The sequence below is a fragment of the Lynx canadensis genome, chromosome C2 (assembly GCF_007474595.2).
Source record: "Lynx canadensis isolate LIC74 chromosome C2, mLynCan4.pri.v2, whole genome shotgun sequence".
NCBI classification, from domain to species: Eukaryota; Metazoa; Chordata; class Mammalia; order Carnivora; family Felidae; genus Lynx; species Lynx canadensis.
The window spans coordinates 86,368,095-86,385,838 of record NC_044311.2 but is presented as its reverse complement, the minus strand read 5'-3'; positions in this window follow the sequence as shown (position 1 = coordinate 86,385,838).

The window sequence follows — 17,744 nt, the reverse complement described above, 5'->3', positions numbered from 1 at the left end:
TTTTGTCCTTCAAAATGACAATTTCTGAGTTCTATGTGGGTGGAGATCTGCTAAGGCTAAGATGACCTGCTTGCAGGGGAAGAAGGTCCGGGAGGAAAGCGGCGCCGCGGCGTCTTTCTGCGGGCCTTGCCGCAGAAGCGGCGCCAGAGAGGCCGGGTCGGTTTCACCCGGGACGCTGCTGGGTCCCGGCAGCCGCCAGCGGGGGCGCGTTCCACCCAGAAGCATTCCCGCGGCGGCCGCCGCTTCCCGCTTCTGCATTCCGCAAGTCGGGGCCAGAGAGCTGCCCCCACGCTGCCTCACGGCCAGGGCTGGAGGCGGGGGGGGGGGGGGTTGGTCATCGTGTGCCCGGGAGCCCGGGCTCCTTTCTCCGGCGCCAGGCCCTCGGAGGCGGCCGAGCAGCGCGTGCGGGTGTGGGTGAGCGAGGGCAAGCCGGCCGCTCATCCGCAGGGAGGCTGGGCGGACGGCGTGGGGCGGGCACCACCTCTCCTGGGCTCTGCGGGGGAGAGCGCCCCCACCCCGCACGCTCCGGGGGGCGTGCGACCTCGGCGTGCCCCGGGAAGGAGGGGTTTCTTGTCGCCTCGGCCCCGGCCTGCGCCTGGGGGCTTTGAACGGGCCTTGGTGGCCGGCTGACGACGACACTGCTCCCTAGCGGGGAGCATGTTTCACTAAATCTCCCGCTTGAGGCTGCCCGAGCGGAGAAGGGAGCCTCCCTCCTTCCTTTCTAAATCAAATGCTTTAGGGAAGGTCCTTAGCAGAATCCCTTCACTTGTGTTCTCCTTCATTAGCAGGCTTCGCAGCAGCCCTCGCATTAAAAAAACAAAACAAAACAAAACAAAACAAAAACTCTATTGGGATATGTTTTACATACAGTAAATACGAGAAATTTTACATACTGCATATACTTCTGTAATTTTTTAAGTTTATTTATTTTGAGAAAGAGAGCCAACGCCCTGCAGGAGCAGGGGGAGGGGCCAGAGAAAGGGAGAGAGAGAATTCCAAGCAGAAAGTTCCCTTCTGCCCCTTTGCAGTCAATCCTTTACCTTCTCTTCCCTGGCCTGAGACAACCACTCATCTGATTTCTGTCACTATACTTTGTCCTCCCTGGAATTTCATATAAATAGACCCATACAGGATGTGGCCTTTTGTGCCTGGCTTTTTTCACCTAGCACAATGCTTTTGAGAGCCATCCACGTGGCTGTGTTAACAGTAGTTCCTTCCTTTTGTTGGTGAGTAGAAGACTATGCATGTACTGTAAGCTGTTTATCCATTTGGACATTGGTGGGTGGGTGGGGGAGGCCCAGCTGGGCTGGTGGGGAGGTATCCTCTCAGTATCCCAAAGGACTTTTTTTTTTTTTTTTTTTTCTCAAAAATTTTTTTTTCAACGTTTATCCATTTCTGGGACAGAGAGAGACAGAGCATGAACGGGGGAGGGGCAGAGAGAGAGGGAGACACAGAATCGGAAACAGGCTCCAGGCTCTGAGCCATCAGCCCAGAGCCCGACGCGGGGCCCGAACTCACGGACCGCGAGATCGTGACCTGGCTGAAGTCGGACGCCCAACCGACTGCGCCACCCAGGCGCCCCCCAAAGGACTTTTGAGTTGTTGTTGGACACATGGGCTACATCTGGACATCTGGTTTTGAGATACAGTGAATAAAAGTGCCTTGAATATTCCTGTAAAAGTCCTTTTGTGGACCTATGTTTCCATTTCTCTTGAACGAAATACCTAGAAGTGAATGGGATGGCTTGGTTGTATGGCATTTTTAACTTTCGAGGAAGCTGTCATGAGCACACTATGAAGGTACACATACAAGTTATATCTAACAGCTTGATTCAATCCTAAACAAGGTTAACATAATTATAAAGCAGGTTCAGAATTCCAAACTCAAGGACATTTCACCATGTGGTTAACTTGGCTTCCTATATAACACACAGATCAGAACATAAGCCACACAACAAACAAGATAACAGAAGGATGTAGGAAGTTAATGAACCAAACTCAAAGTCTGTGGGCCCACAGTTGAGATAAGGTATCAGTCTGGTCTGAGTCAGCCCTTGGCATTTACTGCCTATTATATTCGATCAGTGAAGGATCTCAGTCCTGTTTGGAGATCAATCAGTCTTCGGGGAGCAGCTGCCTTTTTGAAGTGGTCAGACATAGGAGGGTCTTGTCTGAAGAGTCTGACAGTTTGCTGCAAAATCCTCCCCTTTTAAAAGGGATTTAATCAGTGTTGGGCCCCTGCAGACCTCCTGTGCTTCTGCTGGTTATCAGTCCTGGGGTGTCAGCTGATGCTGGTCTCTGTGATCTCTCATAGCTACACTACCCTTAACTGCTTACATCATTGCTTGACACAGACTCCTGCTTGACATGAGTAACTCCATCTTGTTCTCTGTGCTGTCAAACTGTTTTTCAGAGTGGGTATACTATTTTAACATTCCCACCAGCAATGCATGAAAGTCCATTACAGTTATCTCTGCATTTTCTTAAAGGTAAAAAGCAGAGTTTCTAATTATGACTGTGTCCAATTTATCAAAAATTTTTCTTGGTGGTTCACTCTTTTTACTCTAAGAAATCTTTGCCTACCTTAATGTGAGGTCACAAAGATTTTCTCCCAGAACTGAATAATTTTAGCTTTTTGCTTAGGTCTATGATACATTCAAATTAATTTTTACATATGATGGGAAGTAGGGATCAGGTTTCATTCCCCCCCCCCCCCCTATGGATATCCAGTTTTCCAGCCAACATTGAGGACCACTGTCCAGGATGATGGCAAGTCTTGGAGACTTAGGCTACTGGTAAATGAGAGTTCCAGTCCCTAGATAGGGAATAAATAGGTGGAGGTGGAGAAGATTTAGGGGGAAGTGGTGTTTTTTTAAAAATATTTTTTAATGTTTATTTATTTTTGAGATGGAGACAGAGCGCGAGTGGGGGAGGGGCAGAGAGAGAGGGAGACACAGAATCCAAAACAGGCTGCAGGCTCTGAGCTGTCAGCACAGAGCCCAATGCAGGGCTTGAACCCACGAACAGTGAGATCATGACCTGAGCCGAAGTCGGACGCTTAACCTACTGAGCCACCCAGGTGCCCCTAGGGGGAAGTGTTTTTTTTTTTTTTTTTTCAATGTTTATTTATTTTTTTGGGACAGAGAGAGACAGAGCATGAACGGGGGAGGGGCAGAGAGAGAGGGAGACACAGAATCGGAAACAGGCTCCAGGCTCTGAGCCGTCAGCCCAGAGCCCGACGCGGGGCTCGAACTCCCGTACCGCGAGATCGTGACCTGGCTGAAGTCGGACGCTTAACCGACTGCGCCACCCAGGCGCCCCAGGGGGAAGTGTTTTTTTAATGTTTATTTATATTTTGAGAGAGAGAGAGAGAATGTGTGCACAAGAGCAGGGGAGGGGCAGAGAGAGGGGGGACAGAGGATCTGAAGCGGGCTCTGCGATAACAGTAGTGAGCTGATGTGGGTCACGAACTCCAGAACTGTGAGTTCATGACCTGAGCCAAAATCAGATGCTCAACCAATTGAGCCACTCAGGTACCCTGAGGGGGAAGATTTTAAGTTTGGTTTTGGTTAGCTGGTAATAGGGAGATTTCCAGAAGGTCGAATGTGTATTTTTGAAGCTCAGAAAAAAAAGTTCTAGATTGGAAAAACAGTCTGGTTGGGCATCAGCATGTGGAACGGTGGTTCTTAACCTGGGGTCTGTAGACCCAGTTAATTATATGGATAGTTTTGTGTGTAGGCATATATGTATATTATTTTTCCTGGGGTGCAGAAGGGTTTCTAGTTTCAAAAGGGCCCATGACCCTACAAAGGCTAAGAACCAGGGTAAAACAGTGGTGAGTCCATGGGAACACTGCCAGGGCAAGAAGAGACAACGGCTCATTTCCCCCACTGTGGCCCAGCTGGAAGGTTCTGTCTGCCTGGCCTTCAGGCACCCTGCCCCTGGGATCTTTGCCTCTCTACTTGCCAGGGTAACGCTTCATCGTCCTTCAGTTTCTTTGTGTCCGATTGAAGTTTTTCCTGCTTTAATTTACGTTTTTTAATTGAAGTAATATACGTGTACAGTTTAAAAAGTTCAGATAGAAACCCAAAGCTTACATGAGAAGGGCAGTCTGGTATGAGAGTCTGATGATACAATCGAGTAACCCTGAGGCCTTCTCATCTCTGGGTCGGGGCTCAGCCTCACATCTTCCAGTCCTCCAGGCCCCTGCCTTTTCCTTTGTCCCAACCTCTCTTTCATCTTCCTCCTCCACTATATCACCACTTGGAATCAGTACTAGATCCTGTGGGAAACCAGAAGACAGGTGCAGAGCCTGTGCTGAAACCCTCTTCACTTCTGTTCTTAGCCCACAGGGGGTGGGGACCAAATTCTCAGGTTGTGCAGCCTCAGGAAGAGCCGAGGTCTTGGCTCAGGTCCTCCTGTGGTTTCCCTAACTCACAAGTGACAGGTTAGCTGTGCAGCAGTGTTTCCTATGTTGTCAAGAGGCCGGAAGAGCTGGGATGGGGAGTCGGTGCTCAGGAATGAGCTGGCTTTGCCACCAGCGAGGTGTGACCTTGAGCAGGCCAATTCCTTCTCTGGCCGTCGCAGCGCCCTCCTGACTCTTGCACCCAGCCTGGAGGCCTTCAGTGATGGGGAGTATCCTGCCTGCTCTGCCGTGTCCTCAGCCGCCTAACAAAGCAGCTTATTCTCTTGGTCCCCGTGTCTCACAGGATGGGAGGAAGCAGCCACGGCATCTTAGGATGGGGAATGTTGGACTTTGCCATTTGGACATACCACTTGATGCGGAGGATGTTTTTACCTCAAGGAAAATTTGAATCAACACATTTAATCCAAATTACGTAAATGTTGATTAATGTCTGGACAGAGAATTTTCCAGAGTAAACTTTGCTAAGCTGACAATTAATTACTTGATGTTCTTTTTTGCATCCAGTTTTCTTTTTGAATGAACTACTTTTAATAGTTAAAAAAAACTATTAATGAATGGCCTGTCTTGGTTCCACTAACATCTTCTGTTCCTGTATGACACAAAGTGCTCAGACATTCTGCAGTGTGTACCTGGAACAGGCTTGGCTGGGATCTCTGAGGATTGGGATCTCCAGTTTGGGAGCCTAATCTTCTCTCTAAAATGGGAAGGGAAACCGCTGAACACAGAGTGCCACTCTGAGTCAAGACTCAGCTCAAACCAGGGCTGGCCTCTCTCAGCTATGTGATCTTGCATTAAACCCCCTGGGCCTCATTTTTCTCATCTCTAAAATGGGAATAATACCTATCACCTACCTCAGAAGAGCTGTTTGGGACACATCAGAATAAGTAATTATTACCACAAACCGTAATAGCATTAAATAATCACTTGTGTAAAGCTCCTAATCCCAGCGTGTAGTGAGAGCTCCTGGAATGTTTTTCTGTTGTTAACCATCATTAAGGAAACAAATTCTGTTTACTTGCTCTCACCACTGGGTGGCACCACAGATTCGATTCTATGATTATTTTGTTCTCAAGGCAGCTTTTGTGTTTGAACCACAGCAGGTTTTTTTTTGTAGGTCACAACCAACCCATATTCAGCAGTTACACATAGTTCTACCTGAAGTTTGCAGTGCGCCCTGCCCTGGGCTGTTTCATTTTGGCTTTATCTCAGCTAAACCCTGACCCATTCCAGGGAGTCTCCCACTGAAGCTTTTAGGAAGCCTGGGCTGTGTCCTTGTCACCGGTGGTTTGAGCCTATGCAATACCCCCAGTAGGAAGCCAGGACTTGCCCCTAGAGACTCAGGGCCAAGGACCCATCCAAGCTGGGAAGAGAGAGCCAGAAAGACAGCGTCAGGGTTAGGAACAGAGCCCAGAGAAACGGCAGACTGATGATCTCAGGATTTGATCTCCAGAGTCAGAAGTCCCCCATTCTCCATGAGCACACGTTTCCTTGCTGGGCCTAGGAAGCTATTCTCCAAGACATTCAAAGGATGCACCATATGCCCAGGTGACCCTGACCTCTGTTTCTTGCTTCTTGTTCCCTCTCTCTCTCTCATGAGGGATGCTGGCCTTGAATCCCCAGCATTGTAAAAGAAGTTGAGAAACAAAGATCTCAGATCATTAACAGAATTGACTGGTGACCCTAAGAGGTTGGAGTGGCTCACCAGAAGGCTGGGCGGGGCTCCAGGCCCCATACACCTGGGTGAGGAGCAAGTTCTCAGGCAAAGAGCCTGTCTGATCTGTCCTAAAGCTAAGCAAGCCTCCATATTCATGGGGCGGGGCGCTGCAGGTAAGAGGGTTCCTTTGGGCCATCTGTCTGTGGCTCTCCAGCCAAAGACACCCCAGGTTTTTCATCTATAGATGAAATTGTTGCAGGATTTTTTTTTACCTCAATGCCCAGGATTCATTGTCTCATTGCTCGGAAGAATGAAGAGATAGACACAAAATAAAATGAGCAGCAGGCAACGGTTTATTAATAGAGTATAAGATCAGAAAGGAAGAATAGTATGAAAACTCTCTTTAGAGAGAAGGGACCTTCGAAAGTGAATGGCCGCAACTACAGGCAAGGGACTTTGTTCTATAGGGTTCTGGTCGGCACCCCCTCCTCCCTTCTGTTCTCCCTTGTTTCTTCTCAGGTTCCACCCTTAATTGGCTAGGTAACTCTAAATGCCTAGTCATTCCTTCTTGATTGGCTTGTTTCTATTGTATGAGGGGTGGTCTATGGCCATACTGTTCCTTGCGGGTCATATGTTTTATGGTCGACTTATTTTTAGTCAGGTCTTTTGTTTGTCCAATTCCTGAGGGAAACCTGTGGGGGAGTAGGCGGTGTCTGCTACATTCTTAAGAGGAATTTTATGCCTGAGGGAGTTTGCTCAAGCCCAGACTTTCCCAGAAGAAATGTTTTAAAATATGTATATTTCCCCACCCAGGAGTCTTCAAGCCTTAGCCTCTGCCTTTCTGCTTACTGAATCCTATCTTTCTCTATCATAAAATTGGATCTGTTGAGGGAAAAAAGATCAGTGGTTCTCAGGGGTTCACGGGAAGGGAGGGATGAATAGTTGTAGTACAGGGAAATGTTCTGTATGATATTATAAGATAGATATATGTCATTACACATCTGTCGAAACCCATAGAATATACAACACACAGATGAACCCTAATGTAAACTATGCACCTTGGTTGATAATATACCAATGTTGGTTCATCAATGATAATACATGTACCATTCTGATGTAGGAAATTGATGGTGAGGGAGGGGCAGAGCAGGGGTTATGTGGGAACTTTATACTTTCCATCCAATTTTGCTGTGAACCTAAAACTGCTCTGAAAAAAAATCTATTAATTAAAAAGGAACTATTACAAACAGCAAAATGATTCAGTAAGATGTCTGATTTAAAATTAATATTCAGGGGCTGGGTGGCTCAGCCAGTTGAATATCCAACTCCTGATTTTTGGCTCAGGTCATGATCTCACCATTGTAAGCCTCCGTGGGGCTTCGTGCTGAGCATGGAGCCTGCTTAAGATTCTTTCTTTCCTTCTGCCCACCCCCCCTTGCTCTCAAGCACTCATTCTCTCTCTTAAAAAAAAAAAAATTGAGGGGCGCCTGGGTGGCTTGGTCGGTTAAGCGTCCGACTTCAGCCAGGTCACGATCTCGCGGTACGGGAGTTCGAGCCCCGCGTCGGGCTCTGGGCTGATGGCTCAGAGTCTGGAGCCTGTTTCCGATTCTGTGTCTCCCTCTCTCTCTGCCCCTCCCCCGTTCATGCTCTGTCTCTCTCTGTCCCAAAAATAAATAAACGTTGGAAAAAAAAAATTAAAAAAAAAAATTGTAAAACAAAACAAAACCCAAATCTAGGAATAATGAACATATCAATAGAGTCATACTAAGAGAAACATAAATTAAAACTCACTGAGTTGAAGTGGCCGGGTGGCCCGGTCCATTAAGTGTCTGATTCTTGGCTTTGGCTCAGGTCATGATCTCATGGTTTCTGAATTCAAACCCCGAGTTGGGCTCCTCACTGGTGCAGAACCTGCTTAGAATTCTCTCTCTCTCCCTCTCTCTCTGCCCCTCTCCTGCTCACGATCTCGATCTCTCTCTCCCTCTCAAAATAAATAAATAAACCTAAAATGAAAAACTCACTGAGGTACCATTTTTACCTATTTGGTTAATAAAAATTATAAAGTCTGAGAAGAGGTTGTCGAGGAGGACATGAGACTTCATATGTTGCTGGTGGCTTTGTGAACCAGGACAATCTCTGAGGCACACAATTCTGCAATATCCATAAAAATTACTATTATTATTTTTAAAGACAAGTTTTGGGTTATATACCTTATTTCCATGCATTTACTCAGCATTTTCCCCTTTAGATCTTAGACTGCTCTTCTGAGATCATTTTTCCCCCTTATAGTGCAGGTTTCTTGATGGTAAATTCTCAATTTTTACTGCCCTAAAACTTGGAAGATAATTTCGCAGAGTTTGTAATTCTAGGTTGGCAGCTATTTTCTATCCATATTTGCAAGATTGTATTCACTGTCTTCTGACTGGTTGCTGTTGGGAAGTTGTTTTTTGCAAATGACCTGTTCTTTCTCTCTGGCTGTCTTTACTATTTTATCCTTGGCTTTGTTTTCAGTTTTACTGAGCTGTGTGTAGGTATGGACTTATTTTTATTTATCCTGCTAAGAATACCCTGTTTTCCTTCCTAGACTTCTGATAGAATCTTTTCCACTAGTTCTACATGTTTCATGCCCATTATCTTTTTAGATACTTTTTTCCCCTTCATTCTTGTTATCCTCCATTTTTGAGTTTCTGATTCTGTACATAGAATTGATTAGAGCTTTGTACTCTCACTTCCTGTCTCTCTTGCACAGTGCTTCCTTTATGTTTCCCCTCTATTTGTCTCCGTTGCTCTTTGCTAGTTTATTTACTCCCAGTTCTGCCATTCTTTCTTTGTGCCTAATTGATATTTTATTACAAGAATTATATTTTCATTTCAAAACATTTTTTTAAATCTGTTCATGTCGGAAAATCTCTTATTGCTTTGTTATTTCATTCATCTCTGTGATTGCTTTAAACTTTTCACATATAGCTGTATTCTTAAACTTTTATTTAGAAATAACTTCGCATTGGCAAAAGAATTGTAAAGACAGCACAGTGTCCCTTCACGCTAACATCTTCTGGGGCCATGGCATTATTTACCAAGACTGAGAAATTAACATTGGTGTAATGCTATTAACTAAACTGCAGACTTCGTTCAGATTTCATCCACTTTCTGTTCCAGGATCCCATCAGGATACTGTGATGTACTGAGTCATCATGACTCTTTGGATTCCTACAGCCTGTGATTACATCACAGTTTTTCCTTGTTTTTCATGGCCTTGGCTTTTGAAGAATACTGGTCAGGTATTTCACAGACTCTCAATTGGGGTTTGTCTGGTATCTTCTCTGATTAGACTGCAGTTCTGGATTTGAGTGGAGAATATCACAGAGGTGAAGTGCCCTGCTCATCACATCATATAAGTATCAGCTAGTTACGATATCACTGATACCGGCATGATTTACTACTGGTAACATTCATCTTGTTCTTTTGGTTAGGGTGGTATCTGCCTGACTTTTCCACTGTAACATTATTATTTTTCCCTCTCCGTATGCTCTTCGTGAGAAGTCAGTCAGAGAGTCCAGCCCAACCTCAAGAGGAGAGGAGTTAAACTCCTTACCCCAGAGGGAAGAGTATCAAAGAATTTGTGGATGTATGTTAAAACCGATGCGGTAACTAACAATATTTTGGAGGAAGTACTTTGAGTCTATGCAAATATCCTGCTTCTTTAGAGTTTGTCTCACTAACGTTAGCATTTACTTGTGGATCTTACCTGCAGGAATTATTACTGTAGTACATTAATGGTGATGTTCTATTTCAGTCATTCCTTCTACATCTATTACTTGAAATTCTTCTGTAAGGAAGAATTTGTCCCTTTCCTCCTATTTATTTATTTAGTCATTCACAGACGTGTTTTTTACATGGTTATATATATAAAAAAAAGACTTTAAAATCAGAAGAAAAATGGACTATTAATTGAAGACAGGAAAGGAAAAAACAACAATAAAATGTATGCTAAGGGGTGCCTGGGTGGCTCAGTCAGTTAAGCGTCTGACTTCAGCTCAGGTCATGATCTCACAGTTTGTGAGTTCAAGCCCCGCATCAGGCTCTTCGCTGACAGCTTAGAGCCTGGAGCCTGCTTCAAGTTCTGTGTCTCCCTCTCTCTCTGCTCTTCCCCCACTCAGGCTCTGTCTCTCTCTCCTTCAAAAATAAATAAAAACATTAAAAAAATTTTTTAAATAAAAGAATAAAAATAAATAAAATGTATGCTAAATAGAATATACAAAATAAGATAAAATAAGCCCTAATATAACAGTATTAATAATTTACAACTAAATGTCACTAATTAGAATATACATAAAGGCCGTAGATATCTCGACAGAAACTCTTAGCACTGATACCTTGGCTGTAAGGGACACACTTGAAACAAAAAGAGAAAAATTGAAAAGAGACAGAAAAAAAGGATGTATCAGGTAAATATAAACCAAAGAAAGTTGGAGTAGCAATACTAATATCTAACAAGATATAATTCAAGGTAAATTATTCAAGATATAATAAATAATTATATTATATTATGTTATATTATAAATAATTCAAGATATAATTCAAGGTAAATATGAATTTGACAATTCATATTGTCAAAGAGCGATACAACATGTCCTGAAATGGCCACAAACATATGCATCTAACAATAGTCTTAAAATATATAAAGCAGCAACCCACAGAACTGCAGGAATTGTAGTTAGATTTTAATGAAGCCACCTCCTCAGGAAGAGATATATCAAAGCAAAGATATAGATGATTTGATTGACTCAGTCAATAATCTTAAGAGTGAAGATATATCAAGAGACAGAGGCACCAGCGTCCATCTCCCAGAGGTGAAAGACAGGACAGAATTCTCTGAATTAGAAACACACGATGGAAATGGATTGGTTTTTAAAACATAGCGTGAAATGAAAGATGAAGTGAGAAGGAGAATGAGATTCATTAGCACAGGACAAGGCATGTCAGTTAAAGACACATGCACATGAAAACACGCCTGCTTTACAGAGATGGAAGGATACCCATGGAACATGCCAGAGCAGATGCCTATGGTGGAGCTGCGGAGGGGTCCGTCAGGAATTGGGCCAAGGGATAAGAGGAGATGATAAATAAGTAAAACAGGAGACAAGCCTTGTGGGCTGATGGTGATAAACTCTGAGCTGAGGCCAATGATAAGCTCAGCCCGTCCCTTCAGGACACATTCCTAATTGCAAATCTTGCCCATCAGCAGAAAGGTTTGTACAAAGCAGAAATTACTCTAGTGGTCATGTGGCCTTCAGACAGCAAATTCTCCCCGGAAAGTCACAAGTGCCTGGGGCCCCATAGGCAACTCTGGAGGTGGGCACTGCCCATTCCTGGCACCAGGCACCAGGTCAGCTGCCCTCCCAGCCAGTCAAAGCCTCCTCAAACTGCATCTCTCGAGAGCCACACATGCTGAGCTGGAGCCACCCAGAAACTGGGTCCAGCTCAACTTGAGCTTCTGGATTTCTTAAGCAGTAAGTGTGAAATCCTGAAAGCAAAGTCCTCCAGGCCAGCTTCCAAGGTAGGTGAGGTTTCTCACTGTGGCTCCCTCTCTCCCTCACCTCCTGTTCCCACAGGAATGACTGGGTAGCGAGCAGGTCCAGCAAGAAATCTCAGAGAGAAATGGTCTCACACGGCAAGTTGCAGAGCATCAAAAAAGGGAGTCTTTTAAAAAATGTAAAGTTGCCCAAGGACTCGAACAGACATTTTTCCCAAAGAAAATATACAAGTGGCCAGTAAGCATGTGAAAAGATGTTCAGCATCACAAATTATCAAGGAGATGAAAATCCAAACCACAATGAGACAGCCCTTCACACCCATTAGGATGGCTATTACAAAACAAGAAAAAGAAAAGAACGAGTGTTGGAAAAGATGTGGAGAAATTCGAACCGTTACGCACTGCTGGTGGGAATGTAAAATGGTGTAGCCACACTGGAAAACGGTATGGGGGTTTCTCGAAAAATGAAACGTAGAATTACCATATGGACCTGGCAATTCCACTTTTGGGTACTATACTCAAAAAAACTGGAAGCAGGGTCTCAAAGAGATATTTGTACACTCATGTTCACGGCAGCATTATCCACAACAGCTAAAACGAGGAAACGACCCAAGGGCCCATGGGCAGCTGAATGGAGAGGCACAATGGAATGGAATATTATTTAGCCTTAAACTAGAAGGAAATTCTGCAATATGCTACAGCATGAATGAACCTCAAACATTGTATGCTAAGTGAAATTAAGCTGGTCACAAGAGGCCAAATACTGTATGATTCCACTTACATAGGGTAATTAGAATACTCAAATTCATAGAGACAGGAAGTGGAATGGTGGTTACTCGGAGCTGGGGGGAGAGGGAAACAGTGTTGAATGTGTTCAGAGTTTCAGCTGGAGAAGATGAAAAACTTCTAGACAGGGATGGTGGTGATGGTTACAGAACAATGTGAATGTAATTACTGCCACAGAAGTGCAAACTTATAGCGGTGCCTGGGTGGCTCAGTCAGTCGAGCGTCCGACTTCGGCTCAGGTCATGATCTCATGGTTCGTGGGTTGGAGCCCCGTGTCGGGCTCTGTGCTGACAGCTCGGAGCCTGGAGCGTGCGTCGGATTCTGTGTCTCCCTTTCTCTCTGCCCCTTCCCTCTCGCTCTCTGTTTGTCTCTCTCCAAAATAAATAAACATTTTAAAAAATGAAAAGAGAAAAGAACTGTATACTTATACGTGGTTAAAATGGCAAATTTTTATGTTATGTATATTTTACTGCAATAGAAAAATACAAAGGTGACTTAAGAGGGGATTCTGCAAAGCCCGTGCGTTTCAACAAGTGCAACCTCCACCCCACCCCTTGGGGAGTTCCTCTCATTCTCAGAAGCCATCTGAGGTTGTCGTGGGAAGAGAGGAAGCCTGGCTTTTAAAAGGCTGCTTAGCCAGGTGCCTGGGTGGCTCAGTGGGTGAATGAGTACCCCACTTCGGCTCAGGTCGTGATCTTGTGGTTTGTGAGTTCCAGCCCCACATGGGCTCACTGCTGTCAGTGCAGAGCCCCTTTCCATCTCTCCCTTTCTCTCTGCCCCTCCTCCCACCCCCTCAAAAATAAATAAAACATTAAAAAAATAAAAGGTTGCTTAGCCTCTGATGGAAACGGGAAGAAAAGAGTAAGGGCTTCTTGTGGTCCTGGTGGAGGACATTTCTTGTCATCCTCTGCTGACAGCACCCAGCTCCTCTGTCCTCTTGCAGGAGGAGGGTCTGGAAACAGGTGTACATGCTTACATTTCTGTACACACATCCATAATGTATGCGTGGGGACTTGCACAGGCACTCATACACAGCTGGTGTTTTACTGAAAGAAAGAAGTTAATCAAACTGCCCTCTCGGCCTTAGCAGCTGGGGCAGGTGTCATCCTGAACGTTCCTTGTGAGCCTGGATGTTCCTCCTCCCTAACGCTACCCACCCTCTTCTGTGGGGCCAGAGACTCTTCAGCCGGGAGGGCTGATGGCAGAGCAGATCTGCAGGCAGAAACTACTCTTGGCTCTTGGTACCCCCTGCAAGAGGAGGAAGGGACCTCATGCCCTGAGTGAGGCTCAGCTGAGCGGCCAGCAGGCTGAAAAGCTTTGCTGCCTAATTCCGACCTCTCCAAGGGAAACTCCGTCCTCAACCCATCTCTAACATCAGCTGGGCCAGCACTTCTGTTATCAGTGGCATGTGTGGGCTCCCACAACCACTGACCCTCCTGCCCGGGGCCCTGAGATGGTTATGGAGATCCGGAGCGTGGGAGATAAAGGCTATTGCACCTGGACTTTGGCTGGGGCGTCCCGCAGGCTGCAGGCAGGCAGTCCAAGCGTCACTGGGGCAGATTCACTTCTGAGTGTGGCCTGACACTTGCAGACTTGCCTCCACCATGTTCAGGGCTGGCTCTGCCCGTGGTCACATCCCATCGAGCTCCTTGATTCTCATAGCCTCATCTGCCTGTCCCATAGAATGGGGGTAATACTAATAGCTTCTCTGGGGAGGGGGCCTCAGGAGGGAAAAGATGAGGTAACAACAAATGTTGGTTACCGATAGTCAGGATGGGGGGGTAGACACCGGCTGGCCCTGATACCAACCAGTAATTAACATATTATCCATTCTTTCGCCCAGTAAATACCTTATTGAATCCCGGCTATAGTCTAGGTGAAGCTTGGCGCTGGGAGACAGTGGGCAGAAGGCAGGCTCTGTCTCTGCCTTAAAGAGCCTTGTGGGGAGGCAGACCTTTCCCAGACGGAGACACTTAATTGAGCGGGACAGAGAAGAGCCGGGCTAGATCGTGGCACAGGGACCTCTGGTTTGCTCCTTCGGGTCAGCCTTTCCTGGGCAGCTGCCGGGCTCTGGGACACGAGGAGCTGGGTTCCCAGAACAGCCTCTCACTGGTGGAGAGGGCCCCGCCCATGCTCAGGGAGGAAACATACTACTTCTGAGGAATGTGGGGTAGCTGGCTGTCAAAGGTTAACTTCTGCTGGGGCTGGAGATGCAGCAGATCACAACCGGCACCCGTGTTTTGCGATGTGTTTCATAAGCATTTTTCATCAGCAGCCGTCTCAAAGAGACCCGATGGGGCAATACAGTGATGATGGCAGGGATCAGTGGTTACAGCTCTGTAAACCAAGATTCCTAGAGTTGTAAGCGGGGCTCTGGGAGATGGTGGGGCTGAACCCCAAGCCTCCGGGGTGGTGCCGGCAGCAGCCGCTCTGTGCAGACCTGGGCTGTGAACAGGGGTGAGGCGTCGGACTCCTCCAGCTGGGCCGTGCTCCCCGAGCATGGGGTGACTCTGAGGGCTAGACAGGGAGTCTGTGAGGCAGCACAGACCCCAGGCAGGCTCAGCCTCCCGTGGGCTGTCAGTCTGCAGGCCAGTAGACAGCTTGCAGAGGCCAAGGTTCACCATGGCCTCCAAAAAAAACACTTAAAACACCTCTCTAAAAAAACACTTAAGAAATGCATGCTATCCACAAGCTACTGGACAAGGATCCAGTTTGTCACTATGGCCTTTTTGTGTAGTGGCTCTGGGATCAAACTGCCTGGGCTCAAATCCTGGCTTATTAGCCGAATGACTTTGGGCAAGTTACTTATCATTTCTGAGCCTCAGTCTCTTCGTCTGTAAAATGCAGTCTCTTTATCTATAAAATGTGGCTATAATATGAATACCTACTTCTGAGGGTTGTTTTGAGAGGTAGATGACATAATTTACAGATAGAATCAATCTAGTACAATGCCCAGCACAGTAAGCACATCCTTTAGGCGTTAGACATTCATATGATCATTGGGATTAACTGTGGGCTTTGGCTATCTGGATTTGAATTCAGCTCCATCATTTACTCTGTGTGATGTCGGGCACATTGCTTCCCTTCTGTGCAGTGGCCACTGTGATCTGCTGCCCAGAGCCCCCGCCAGGACTGAGGGTCTCATTTCCCCGCTGCTGGGGGTGCGGGTGGTTGATGGGTCCCAGCTGTGTTTCTCTCTGGGACTTGCCCTCAGTGGAAGACAGCTGTGTTGTTCGAGGTCACTCATGCCCCCCCATACCCCGCCCACCCCCCCAAACCTGCTTCTGCTGGATGGTCACAGTAAGGGTACAAATGCCAGGTCTTCATGCCTCAGGGCAGGATGTCCCTGAAGGGCTGTCAGAGTTCCCTGCAGGATCAGCTGGGGTCTCACTTGTTACTGCACTGCACTTCCCCTCCTCTCTGCGCATTCCAGACTCCCTATCCCCTGGCAGGTGTTGTTGCTGAAAGCACTCTCCAATAAGCCTGCACTCTGTCTTGGAGTGTTTTCTGGGGAGCTCAGTCTATGACAGTGGTGCCAGGGAAGATCCCAGAACGGCTTCTACAATGGGATCTTGGTGCCAATCTCCGGGGGCCCGCCGGCAAGGAGGACCTCGGGTACACAGTGTGGTGCAATTGTTAACACTCCCGTGTGGTGAACTGGGTTGGGATACTTGTGGAAGGGAATGCACTGGTGCACGCAGGTCTCTGTATACTGTGTCCTGTTACCCCAGAGCTGGGAACCAGACTCTGAGTTGCAGCCTGGAGCCAGGCCCATGTCAGCGGGACGCCCTGTCTCCTGCAGGCCTTGGTTCTGAAACATGAGGGGATGGGACAAGAGGACTCACTGGGGTCCTTCCAGTTCCAGCATTCTCCACCAGCCTGCCCTTGTGATGAATTTGGGTGGGATGGGAGTACCCTGGAGTCAAGAGTGTGAATAATTGAAGGTAGTGTGTGGAGGGGCTTGAGGAGGTTTTCTGTGTCCCACCTTGCCTGAAGCAGCCTGTTTGATCCTGGGCTCAGGCCCCCCTGGCTCAGCCCTTCCCACCTTCCCCAGGCCAGTGGGTTCTGATACTAGGGTCCCTGCAGGTGGCCCCACTGAGCTTGGATTTTCGTCTACTTCCTTCAGGATGACCTTGGCTTCATAGACTTTCCTCCCCCGCCCCCCTCCCCCCCATGCTTATCCACAGCCTGGCAGGAAGTTGTGGGCTCAGGATCCCAGGCAGTTGCAGAAATTGGAAAGGTCAAAACTACAGCCCACATTTGAATTCCAGCAATCATACAAATGTCTATTGTTTTTTTTTGAAAATTTTTAAAAATGTTTATTTATTTTGAGAGAGAGAGAGAGTGCACAGACAGAGGAGGGGCAGACAAAAAGGGAGAGAGAGAGAGAGAGAGAAAGAGAGAGATAGAGAGAGAGAGAGAGAGAGAGAATCCCAAGCAGGCTCCACACTACCAGTGCAGAGCCCGATGCAGGGCTCGAACCTATGAACCGTGAGATCATGACCTGAGCTGAAATCAAGAGTCAGATGCTTAACTGACTGAGTCACCTAGGTGGCCCCAAATATCTATGCTTAAGACTTCTATTTCTGGTCTGTCAGACCTTGAGTTCCAGTTCCTAGGGTGGCCAGGGCAGGCAGGGGCCTCACTCCATACCCTCCAGAAGACCATGTAGGCACTTGATTTTCCTCTTAGTCATGGCTCCCAACCAGCCCATGAAGCAGACACTCATGGAGGAAGTGGAGACCCTGAATAGTTAAGTGACTTCCCAAAGATCTCACAGCTTGTGGTAGAGCCACATCCACATCCAGGACTGACTGGTTCCAAGCCTGGCTCCCTCTGCAACCCTGTGCTGCCTCCTTGGTGAGGCCGATTCATAATGTCATGGCACGGGATGAGGAGACAGGAAACGTTAGGCCAGTGATCCGGACAGTGGAAGGTTTTATTTTGGTTTTTGTTCGCTTGTTACTTATTCATTCCGGGTGAAAAGGATTAGTTATCTTGAATGCTTTAAAACTCGAAATACAGAGTTTAAAGAACAAAGTAAAAATTACCCTAAATTCCACCAACTGTAGATACTGTTAACAGTTTGGTGAACAGATTTCCAGACGGCTCTGTGTGTGCGCGCGTGTGTGTGATCTTATAATGGGATCATATACTGTTTCATAACCTGCTCTTTTTACTCAACAATATGTCATGGGACTCTTTCCACATCAGTAGACATAGAGCTATTTATAGCTCTATCCTTCATGTAATGGCTGTAGACTATCCATTGTATTTCATTACAAATAAAAGTTTGTACATCTTTTATTGATCCAGCCCAATACTGCTGGGCATTTAGATCGT